Genomic DNA, 12151 nt, shown 5'->3' with positions numbered 1-12151 from the left:
TTGCTTATTTCTACCTCAAGCCTCACAAGCAAGATGCTCATCAAGTATATCTCATGTGAGGGTAGATACAGTGTTGTTTATGGCTACCATTTCAGAGATCTTGAAGAATTAAGATTTGGGTAGAAACACCAGTTCACCAAAGACTCAACATACCCTATTTTCTGATGCAATCACTCATGGAATCCAGTAGCAAAGTAAAGATAGGAAATTCCCAATAGTTAGTTCACCATGGGTTGACTAGAATCCTCATTGAGGATGCCCTCCAAAACCTCAAGATCTCTATAACATGGTCAGTCTTTCGAGACTTACCAACAGAGGATAATATCAAAACCCTCATCTATGATGTTAGTCCTTCTGTCAGTAAGGCGAAGGAAAAACAAGCAGAAGAAGATACAGAGCTAGATGGGGATAAGATGGATGAAGAAGGAACTAATACAAAGGATGATTATGAAACAGAAGAGAAAGAAGGCATTGAAACAAAGGAGGAGATGAAGCAAGAGCTGATAGAGATGAGAAAGAAAAAACAGAGAGGAAGAAGGCATTGAAATAGAAGGGGAAGAACAAAAGGAGGAGTCACCTAGCTTGTGTCTAGAGGTCCCTGAGTAGAAGGTAGTAAATGCCATCACTACTCCCAGCACACCAATCAAGAAAAAAAGGAAAAGAAGGAGGCAAACCCCTCTACATTTCAGAACAAGAAAGAGCAACAAGAAACAAAAGAGCTAAGTGGATTCAAGGATAGAGAAGTAGCTGAACAATCAAATCCCATGGCCCTAATCAGCACTCGTAATCTAATTGTAAATAATCCTCAGTTGGCACCTCGATATCTTGTCACTCAAGGGCAATAAATTTCACATTTTGAGGACATGTTTAGGCTGCCAAGAAATGATAATATACATGCCTACATAGGGAGATGGAAAACACTGCCACATAGCTTGAAGATCAGCAAATATCAATGGGAAGAAGTAGAAAGGAAAGCAAGCTTCTATAAATGATATAGGAGGATTCTGTTGATTCAATTGCACAGGTGTTCAAGTGTCATCGTCAATTCAGTTCAGCTTCGACAGTTCGACAGTGCTAGTTATGGATCAAGCTGTTCAGGTAATGTTTATCGTGTTGTATGGCGTTCCGTTGAGATGGTTTAGTGCCTGGTTTTCGACATGAGTTCATCAAAATTTGCGCTAATATTGTTTAACGACATGTGCCTTGTCGTTTGACTTGCAAGATTTGGTGTCGGCATGGGTGTCATCCATTGCAGAGGTTCATCATCAGGGTTGTCGTCATAACTGTAAGATTGTATTGACAATATGCTTTTGGTTTTTCAAATTGTGACAAATGTATTATAAAAACCATAATCCTAAAACTAAACCTAAATCTATTCACATGCATTAATACCTAAGAACTAAGTGTTAAACCTAAGTTCTAAGTCCTAAAGTCCTATGTTCTAACCATCACATTCAAAACCATGCTACAAAACCTAACCCTAAAGATCTAAGTCCTAACCATAAAACCCTTTGTAAAGCTCTCGGTCTAATGTATTGCATTGCAAACAATGTAAAACTTTAACATAGTCTAAAACCATGTTGAAGGACATGTGAACACTATAAAGATAGACCATTGGGTTAAACGCAGCTAGTTGACCACAACCTAAACTATCAGCCAAACCGCATCGGAGGAGTCTGACATGTGAATGCTGCATTGGTTAAACCATTAGGGTTTTGTATCTACAGTCCAAACTGCAAGGGTTATCAAACTGCAGTAAAAATTATAGGTCATGTGAACGTTGCATGGTTAACCAGAACTGCAACCGCATTGGAGGAAGCTGCCAGAGTTAACTGTGCTAGAGAATGTGGACACATGCAAGCAGTCATCGCGAGGGTAGATAGAACCACCGGGGAAGACCATGAAGGTGGCTGCCTGTGGTTAGACTGCAGATGGTCACATGCAACCGCCAACCTCCTCCGCCCGGTTAGCTGACTAGCTGCGGTTATGACTTTATAATATGGTTATTTTGGGTTTTTTTTTAACAGTTTTTCAACAAACTTAATTCGATGACCATGCAAGTCAATCTAGGTGTCCTCTTGCAACTAGACCGAGCACAAACTTATCTAGATTGCAACCACATTCACCTCAAACCTAGCCAAGGTGGTTTTGGTGTATTTGCAGGCCTTTAAAAGGTAGTTTTCCTTCATTGATTAGGAGGAGTGGTTTTGATAATTGTTTACATATTCTAGAGGTCATTGGAAGTTTTGTTTTCAGTGTTATGGGAGCATCTAGAGTCGGAATTGGAATTTGTAAGAGCCCTTGGAAAGTTGGTTCAGAGGGCTATCTGAAGATAGTAATCAGAAGTGCCCGTGTGCACATTTAGACTGATAAAATATATGTGTAATCAACTCATTCTTTTCATTCCTTATAAAAATGGTCGCCCATTTTGAAAGTGAACCTGGAGACGTAGTCCATCAGGGACGAACTTCGTCATCCATCTCGCTGTCTGGTATAGCTCTGTTTTTACTGATTTTGCTTCTGTTATGCATCTTTATTATGTTTAATCAGCTGTCATAAAGTATTCTTCTCAAGCATGTTTTCCTCGATTTCCGCATTTTCAGTTAACATTCAAATCATAAATGGCTAATCACTTCTACATAAGTTTTAGTTTATGATCATTTCAGATCATCTAATTTGGAATCAGAGCAGGTTGCATTTATAGAATTTGGCATTGAATGTTAACCAGGTCAAATTCACAACGAGGAGAAGGATTCCTTGAGCAGATTGATCTAGAGATTGGAAAGCGAAGAGTCATTCATAAATCGACCATGTCAGGACCTGATGCAGGTGAAAACAATGAAACTAAGATGAGTGAAGAACAGTTTCAACAAGAATTCTTGACTATGTAGTATATGTTGGGAGAATTGTACGAAGACAAGAAGGTGAGAGATGCAGCTTCTTCTTCAAAGGCATTGAAGAAGGACAAAGGTAAAGGCAAGGTTGATAAACCTCCTTCACCTCCATCATCTCCATCACCATCTCCTTCTTCCTCTTCTTCTAGTTCAGAATTTGAAATGGAAAAGAAACCTAAGAAAACATCTCTTTTTAAACTTGATGTGAAATTTGAGTTACCTATTTATGATGGTGAAATGAATCTTGAAAAGCTAGATAACTGGATTAAGTATTTAGAAGTGTATTGTCGCATTCAAAACATTTCTATCGATAAAAAGTGAATTTAGTTAGCTACACTTAGAATGGGGGGAACAACTTTAATCTGGTGGGAAAGTAAAACTCAGATAGATGTAAAGCATAAAGGAAAAGTCATCTCTTCATGGTCTAAGTTTTTGAAAGCTCTTAGGAAACAATTCTATCCTTTAGGATACATGAAGCAAGATGTTATTGATTGGCAGCATTTGAGGCAAGCTAAAGGGAAAAGTGTTCAGGAGTTTACTCAGGAATTCATAAAGAAAGAATTAGCTCTTGGTATTTCATTAGATACACATGAAACTTTATTAAAATACATCGGTAGTTTACATTCATATTTGCAGCATACATTTTTTATTTTTAATCCTGATGATTTTGATTAGGTGTGTGTTTAGGTCATACATAATGAATTAAGTGGTAGACCATTCAACTTTTCATCACAGTCATACAAAGAGTTGGAAACCAAATATTCCAGTGATAGTAAGGGGAAGAACATTTCGAAGAGAAAGAAATAAGCGATCATTCATAAGGAAAGACCTACTTGTTCTCATTTCCATAGAATCGGTCATGATGAATCTTAGAGTTGGAAACTTCATCCAAAACTTCAGCCCAAAAATTTCGTTAAGGAGTAGGATGAAAAGAAGGCCATTGCAGCAGTCTAGCAAGACCTAGGTTGAGATTAAGGTGATGAAAGGAGGATAAATTCCATGGTTATGATAGGTAAAATTTCTCACGCTAGTTCAAGTTTGAAAAATATTGGATCTTCTTCAAACATAAATCCTTCACATGAGGATAAAAGAGTTGAATTGTTTAACATAAGGATAACTTCTAAGAATACAAAGATAGATACAATATTTGACAGTGGATCATAGGATAATTTAATCTTTGAATATTTAGTTAAAATTTTGGGTTTGGAAACATAGAATCATCCAAGACCTTACCCATTAGGATGGCTAAATAAATCAACTCAAATAAAAGTCACCAAACAGTGTCGATTAAGATTTGCCATAATATCTAAATACATTGATGAAGTGGAATTAGATGTGGTTCCAATAGACATATGTGGAGTTGTCTTAGGAAGTCCTTATCTTTATGATCGTGATGCAGTATTTTATAGGAGAGAACATAAATATCACTTTAAGAAATATGGGGTTGAATTTATTGTCAGGGCACATCAAAGTAAAAATCACTTGAATTCAATTAAAGTTAATCAGATGAAGCGATTAATAAGTTCAAACAAGAGGTTTGTAATCATGTGTGTGAAGGATCAACATAACAATCGACATGATGCTTGTTTAAGTTATGCAACTCAGCTTAGAGATGGCTTGTTTAAAGAGATAGAACAATTACAGCTATATGTATAACCAAACATCTTATTCATAAGCAGGGATTACAACATGAATTACAGTGTGTGCCTGAAGCTCCTCTTCCTAATGTTAGAATGAATCAATTCAGTTCAAGTTTGGAACTTAACAGTTGCAGGGATACAGGTCAGTATTGGGGAAATTCAGTGTTCAATTTCTCTTGTATTGTGTCACCATGTCATGTCTCAAACAATTTGGAAACCTCTTTTCAAGTGGAGAGGAAACCTATTTGTTTTCATATCCAAGCCTTTTCTGAAGCAGTGTCAAAATGTTTAAGGGAAAGTTATGCATCAGGGGAAAGTGCTAATAAATGGAAACATAATTTAATGAATGAAGGAAAAGTGATTCAAACAAATCAACAACTAATTCCATACTTATAGAATCAAACTAAGTTGCAGCAAATTTCACCTTATAGTTGAATAGGTTCATTGCAGCAAGTTCACTTAGTAATTAGGAAGCAGGAAAGTATGCGTAATCAAGTAGCTGGTTTGATGTCAAGAGTATCTTTGATTGTCTCTGTTATTCCACAAAATAGATTTTTTATACATGTTTATGGTATTAAACAACATCCAGTAGAGAATTTTTTCAAAGATTATGAATCACTTAGTCATGGTTCTTCATGGAAAGAATTCAATTTCCATGCTTTTAGTAGGTTGTTTGCCCATCGTCGCAAGTTGTGTATACTATAGATGGATGAAACAAGTCACTGACTCAAGAAGTACCATGGTCAGCATCATCAGGGTCATCACTTGCAGGTGATTGATCAAATGTATTGGTACATCATCAAGTCAAGGTGGAAAGAGAGGGAGTTCTACCCTCATTGACTATTTGGTTAGTCAAACTTTTGTGGTCCAAAATCTTTCAAGTGGAGAGGAATGATCTAGGAGGATTCCATTGATTCAATTGCACAGGTGTTCAAGTGTCATCCTCAGTGTTCAGTGTCATCGTTAATTTAGTTCAGCTTCGATAGTTCAAAAATGTTTGTCATGGATCAGGTTGTTCAGGTAATGTTTATGGTTTTTCATGGCATTCAATTGAGATGGTTTAGCGCTTTGTTGTCGACATGAGTTCATCGTCAATTCCACCAGGATTGGTCGATGACATGTGTCTTGTCGTTCGACTCGCATGATTTGGTGTTGACATGGGTGTCATCCATTGCAGAGGTTAGTTGTTAGGGTTGTCATCATAACTGTAAGATTGTATCGATGATATGTTTTTGGTTTGTCACATTGTGGCAAATGTATTATAAAAACCCTAATCCTAAAACTAAACCTAAATCTATGCACATGCATCAATAACTAAGAACTAAGTGTTAAACCTAAGTTCTAAGTCTTAAAGTCCTATGTTCTAACCATCACATTCAAAACCATGCTACAAAACCTAACCCTAAAGACCTAAGTCCTAACCGTAAAACCCTTTGTAAAGCTCTCGATCTAATGTATTGCATTGCAACCAATGTAAAAATTTAACACAGTCTAAAACCATGCGGGTGGACTAACTGTGTCAGAGGACATGTGAACACTGTAAATATAGACTATTCAGTTAAATGCAGCCAGTTGGCCGCCACCTAAAATGTCAGCCAAACCGCCTCGAAGGAGTCTGACATGTGAATGTGGCATTGGTCAAACCGTTGGGGTTTTGTAACTGTAGTCCAAACTGCAGCAAAAATTACAAGTCATATGAACATGGTATGGTTAACCAGAACTATAACCACATCGGAGGAAGCCACCAGAGTTAACTATGCTGGAGAATGCTAACACATGAAAAAAATCACCACGAGGGTAGCTGAAACCACTAGGGAATACCATGAAGGTGGAATCCTGCAGTTAGACCGTGGCTGGTCACACACAACCCCCAAAATCCTATGTCTAGTTAGCTAAACTCCTGCGGTTATGACTTTATATATGGTTATTTTGGGTTTTCTTTTAATAGTTTGTCAACAAACTTAATTTGATGACCATGCAAGTCAATCTAGGTGTCTTCTTGCAACTAGACCGAGCACAAACTTATCCAGATTGTAACCACATTCACCTTGAACCTAGCCAAGGTGGTTTTTTTGTATTTGTAGGCCTTGAAATTTTCCTTCATTGATCAGGAGGAGTGGTTTTGATAATTGTTTGCAGATTTTGGAGGTCATAGATAGTTTTGTTTTTTTGTTTTTTGTTTTTGTTTTTGTTTTTGTTTTGTTTTGTTTTGTTTTTTTTTTGTTTTTTGTTTTGTTTTTTTTGTTTTGTTTTTTTGTTTTTTTTTTTTGTTTTTTGTTTTTTGTTTTTTGTTTTTTGTTTTTTGTTTTTTGTTTTTTGTTTTTCGTTTTTCTGTTTTTTGTTTTTTTTTGTTTTTTTTTTTTCCAGTGTTACAGGAGCATTCAGAGTCGGAATTGGAATCCGTTGGAGGCATTGGAAAGCTTTTTTAGAGGGCTATGTGACGACAGTGATCAGAAGTGCCTACGTGCACATTCAGACTGATCAAATCTCTGTGTAATCAACTGCTTCTTTTCATTCCTAATAAAAACGGTCGGCCATCTTAAAATCAGACCCAGAGATGTAGTCCATCAGGGACGAACTCCGTCATCAATCTCGTTGTCTGGTATCACTTTTTTTTTACTGATTTCACTTCTGTTATGCATCTTTATCATGTTTAATCAGTTGTCGTAAAGTCTTCTTCTCAAGCATGTTTTCCTTGATATATGCACTTTCAGTTAACATTCAAATCATAAATGGCTAATCACTTCTACATTAGTTTTAGTTTATGATCATTTCAGATCAATAAACAAGAAGTAGAGACCATAGCAGAAGCATGAGATGTCAGAGAGGCTACCAAAGCCACTAAGTTGCTCAAAGGATGAGAAACACTTTCAGTAGGGGGGTGATGATGAGCCTCATCATTGAGTAATTATATGGGCCTTAATTGACCTTAATTCACCTCCTAGCTTAGTCAAACCAACTATTCTCACAACTTATTGCATACTTTTGATTATATTTTGTTTATGAGATGAGTAGAGTTGGATATTTTGCTTTGTGGTCTAATGTGCATGTAATGCAGGGATAAAAGATAAAAGCAAGGAACTATGGTAAAGACCTTGGTAAAAACTCGAATGGGACAAGGGAGAGGAATTACAGGAGGTAAATCCTCCTCATTTACTACCCTCCATTCGAGTATCCCTCCATCAGCTGAAAATACAAACAACGCCCCTTCTAGAAGGCAGCCAAGCAAGTGAAGGTGCAAACAACCAAATTAGGAGTACTAGAAGGCATCCTGTTGAGCCATGCAACAGGTATAAATTTACTCTTGATTACACTATCTTTTTCCTCCTTTTTATGCATTTGTGCCATGATGTAATAAGGTTTTGATAGAATTTCGATAGAAAGTGAACGAAACTGCTTTTGATGCGATTTGGCTGTCAAAACTAACTTCCGTTGCTTTTTATGCAGAAATTAGCGAATGGAAAAGCTAATGTTCAAACTATTGAACAACAAAGGCTAAACAGGGAGAAAAGAATGTGTCTTGTGTGATCAAATTGAGAAGCGAATCAGGAGGATCAGCACAAGATAGAAGATTTTCTAATAATAGTATTTAGTTGTGAATTTCTCAGGATCTCCTGATCCTGAGGAATCACATTTATCTCTTTTCCTCTTTGACTATAAGAGGGTAAAAACGAATAGAATAGAGGGACTTAACTTTTCGCCTTTTTACTCTAGTTTTAATTTTAATATACAGAGTGTGATTTTGAAGGATACATCGTGCTGTAATGACATTTGGATTTGATGAATAATATATAATTCTTGTTGTTGTTCATCCACTATATTCTAAAGTAATTAAGTAGTAATAACTAGTGGCTTGGGCCTAGTCATTGGTGGATTTCATTGTTGTCCCCTATTTTATAGTTTTAACTCTCTTTTACTGCAAGTTTAATTACTCTGCTTTATAGCTTTACGATTTATTTACTTTCACTAGTGTTGATTTTGTGTATTCATTGCATTAATTCTTATTTCTGTTGATTGGCTTGATTTATTTATGTTGCAGATTGATTTAATTATTAGATAAGAATCATTTCTTGTTAATTGAAAGCTAGAGTGTTATTGATTAAATTAGGTGTATTACTTTTATGAAGAAGTTTAGATTCAGCTGAAAGAGCTCTATTATCACCACATGCACTCGATTGATGTAATTGCAATTAGAACTTTTTGATCAAGATTGAGTTTTTGTTTTGATTAAGATTGAGTTTTGATGCTTGAATAGGTTAATTTCCTTGAATTTACAAGTTTGATAGTTATGGTTTGATCTGTTTACTCTTGTATTGAAATCAATAAGTTATTTTAAAGAATTACTCTTTGTAGATTCAACGATTTCCATCACTTGGACATATTGTGTACACTTTTGAAACAAAAAGACTTACCCAAGTCGATAATTAATGTGAGGCATTTAGGAGTTCTAAAAGACACCTTATATGCGCCCAACATTTTGGCATTGTTATCAAGGAGAGTGTTTCCATTTCACAAAAGGTGATGTATGTTTGATAATTGTTTACTGTGAAAGAATTGGGTATTAAAAACAGAAGGTAAGAACCTGTGTCCGAGCAAGTAAAGTTCTTGTGCCCTTGCCCGCTTTTCAACACAATTGCGTAGAGATTGAAGTAGAAATAGATGTTTGATGTTTGTTTGCTATGAAATAATTAGGTATTAAAAATGGAAGGTAAGAACCTATGTACAAGTAAGTAACGTGATTTCTCCCTTACCCACTTTTCAGCAAAATTGCGTAGGAATTAAAGTAGAAATAAATGTTTGAATTTTTGTATGAATGACTAAGAAGAAAAGAGTAGAAAAAGATATAATTCCTCCACCCAGATCTGAAAAATCTAAGGGATTGGTGCCCCTTGGATGATCAACCTTCATTGACAAAATCATCAGGAAAGCTGAGTCTCAGTCATCAATAGGACCTCGAACCATGTCTACAAGAAATCCTATTGTAACCCTTTAGGCCACAGGATCACCATTTGTAGCTCACGTTGAGATTCATAGTAAAACTGAAGGGTCTAAACAAAGTTTTTAGAACACTAAAAACTTACAACCTAACCCTTTACAAGAAGGGAGTTCTTGCAATCTCCGTGAAGGAGAAGGAGAAACAAGTAGTGCTGAAAAGATTAAATCATCCAAACCCAAATCTCTTGAAGTAGTAGTTGAACATAGGACACCCAGTATTGCGGACCAAGGTAGTGCTATTAAGATCATTCTAAAAGTCTCTTCTGAATCCCCTAGGAACAAATCTCCAGCTCTAGAAATCCCTGAAGAATATTGGCATATTTTTTATCAAATGGCTAATAATCAACAATAGCCTCAGACCTCTACATTACAATACCCTATTATTGATACAACTGTCAATGCTCCCATGAAAGCTATTCCATTACAGAATATTCCTACCTTTCATGGGCTAACTTCAGAGGATCCTGACACATTTCTTTTTGAATTTGTCGTTTTATGTAGGGGATATGATTACACTACCAACCCCCAGAAGCTGAAGCTGTTCCCCTCTACTTTGAAGGGAGCAGCGCTGCAATGGTTTATGGGACTTGGTGGAGGTACCATTAATGATTGAGACAAAATGAAACGACCTTTCTAAAAAAATACCAATATTACTGCCAAAATAGAGAACTGAAGGATGAAATCTTTCAAATGGTAGCAAAGACTAATGAGACTCTTGAAGAATATGTAGAATGTTTTCAATATAATCTGCAAAGATCTCCTTATGCAAATTTTCCTCCTGAAGTTCTTAAAACTACGATGATCAAAGGTATGAAAGACCAATGGGTAGAAACACTAAATTTAATGGGGAAGGGTTATATTTATCAAGATGATTATGACAGTCTTATACAATTGTGCATCAGGTGTTCTAGAGGCAGTAGAAGGCTAAAACCAACTGGACGTGATGCAGTCACTAGAGATAGCAAAGCCTCAAGAGAGAGCATTACACGAGTTGAAAACGGTAATCTACTCGAAGATTTCAAGACCGATATGTTGGGGACCCTGACAACAGAATTGGATATCATTGAGGCCAAACAAAAGTAGGCCGAAGCAGAACAAAATCTAGCTATTTTCTATCCATGTTGCAGAAAGAAACACAATCATAGAGAATGTCCATTAGATATGATACAAACATGCACCATTTGCACTAAGGATCATGCTACAGAAAGTTGCCCATCGCTTCCTGGATTAAAAGTAGCTTTCAGGGAAGTAGAAGAGGAAGTGGAACCAATATATCTATTGAACTAGTGCCATCAATGGAAAACACGTTTGACAGGTATGCCTACAGAACCATATTCATTCTTTCCTTCCTCGCAATTTAATTCTAAACAGTATTCAGGAGTAGCATGGTAGAACTAGCCACCTTTCTCTACCTGGCCACCTCAAGCATTTTCTATGCCACCTTGGCCCAACCAATCAAATCCAAATAATAATTGGCCAAATTCCTCTTACCCTCCACCATTCTGGTAGAACACCGCCTATTCCTCTCAATGGTCTCCTTCTACCTCACAAAATCAGAACTGGCAACCAAATTGGCAATGATCTGCAAGCTAGCCTATGCGAATAGTTCTTCTACCTCAACCAACTTTACCAACACCTTACATGTTGCAGCAAACTCCTCAACCTAATATACAACCACAACTCCCAACTCAACCCAACCCAAATCCTAACAACAGACCAATCCAGTCAGTACAAATTATTGAGAGTCTGGACCCTAAAGTTGAGTTGAGAGAATGTAATGAACTTAAGTTAAGATTTGGACGCGTAATTGCTCCAGATGAGGACAAAAATCTGCAACCTTAAGTTAAAGAAACATATCCAGATAAGGCTTTGACTGTAGATGACCAAAAAATAAAACAGGGAGGAGATACAGTTAGGGTGAAAGATCCTAATCAAATTATAATTACTTCTCCCCCGTTCCCAGAAAGATTGATAATACCTCAACCAATTGAATATCCTGACTTTGATCTTCTGGGTGAGCTCAAAAATATTTGTATAAAAATACCCCTCCTCAAAGCCATTCAAGACATTCCGATATATGCTAAAACCATTAAAGAATTGTGTGCAAGGAACTCTGTGAGGAAAACAAAAATAACACCAACTATCCATGTCGTCAGAACTTTGTCTGATTTAATTCTAGGCAAAGAGACACCTGTAAAATATGAATACCTGGGAAATCCCATTGTCACAGTACAAATAAATGGCCACTCTTTTCCCATGCTTTAGTTGACTTAGGGGTAGCCATTAACATTCTTACAACAGAAACTTGTGAAGTGCTTGGCATCATAGCCTTAGAACCAACCACTACCTTGTTGGAACTAGCTGACCATCCAATCATTAGGCCAGAAGGAACGTTACAAGATGTGATGGTTTCTGTGGACTCTTGGGAATATCTGGCAAATTTTTTTATTATTAACCCCAGAAATCGGCTAGATGGACATCCCTTAATACTAGGAAGGCCTTGGATAGAAACATCTGATGCTTATATAGGCTGCCAAATAGGTAGTATGACCATAAACAAAGGGAATGATGTAAATAATCTAGCTTTATACCCTCCTGCTCAGCCAAGCCTAACCATTGTAA

The 12151-nt window shown here is 36.7% G+C and overlaps 1 pseudogene; it reads left to right on the top strand.

Annotated features, from left to right (window-relative positions):
• LOC149163179 (xanthine dehydrogenase 1-like) overlaps positions 1–7015 on the top strand; it is a 167230-nt pseudogene extending 160215 nt beyond the window's left edge.
• The last annotated feature ends 5136 nt before the right edge of the window (positions 7016–12151 follow it).

The sequence above is a fragment of the Pinus tabuliformis genome, chromosome 5_2 (genome assembly GCF_031772625.1).
Source record: "Pinus tabuliformis cultivar Carrire ecotype Pingquan chromosome 5_2, CPIR1, whole genome shotgun sequence".
Taxonomy (NCBI): domain Eukaryota; kingdom Viridiplantae; phylum Streptophyta; class Pinopsida; order Pinales; family Pinaceae; genus Pinus; species Pinus tabuliformis.
The sequence above is the reverse complement of the archived record's forward strand: the minus strand, read 5'-3'. Positions and strand labels throughout refer to the sequence as shown.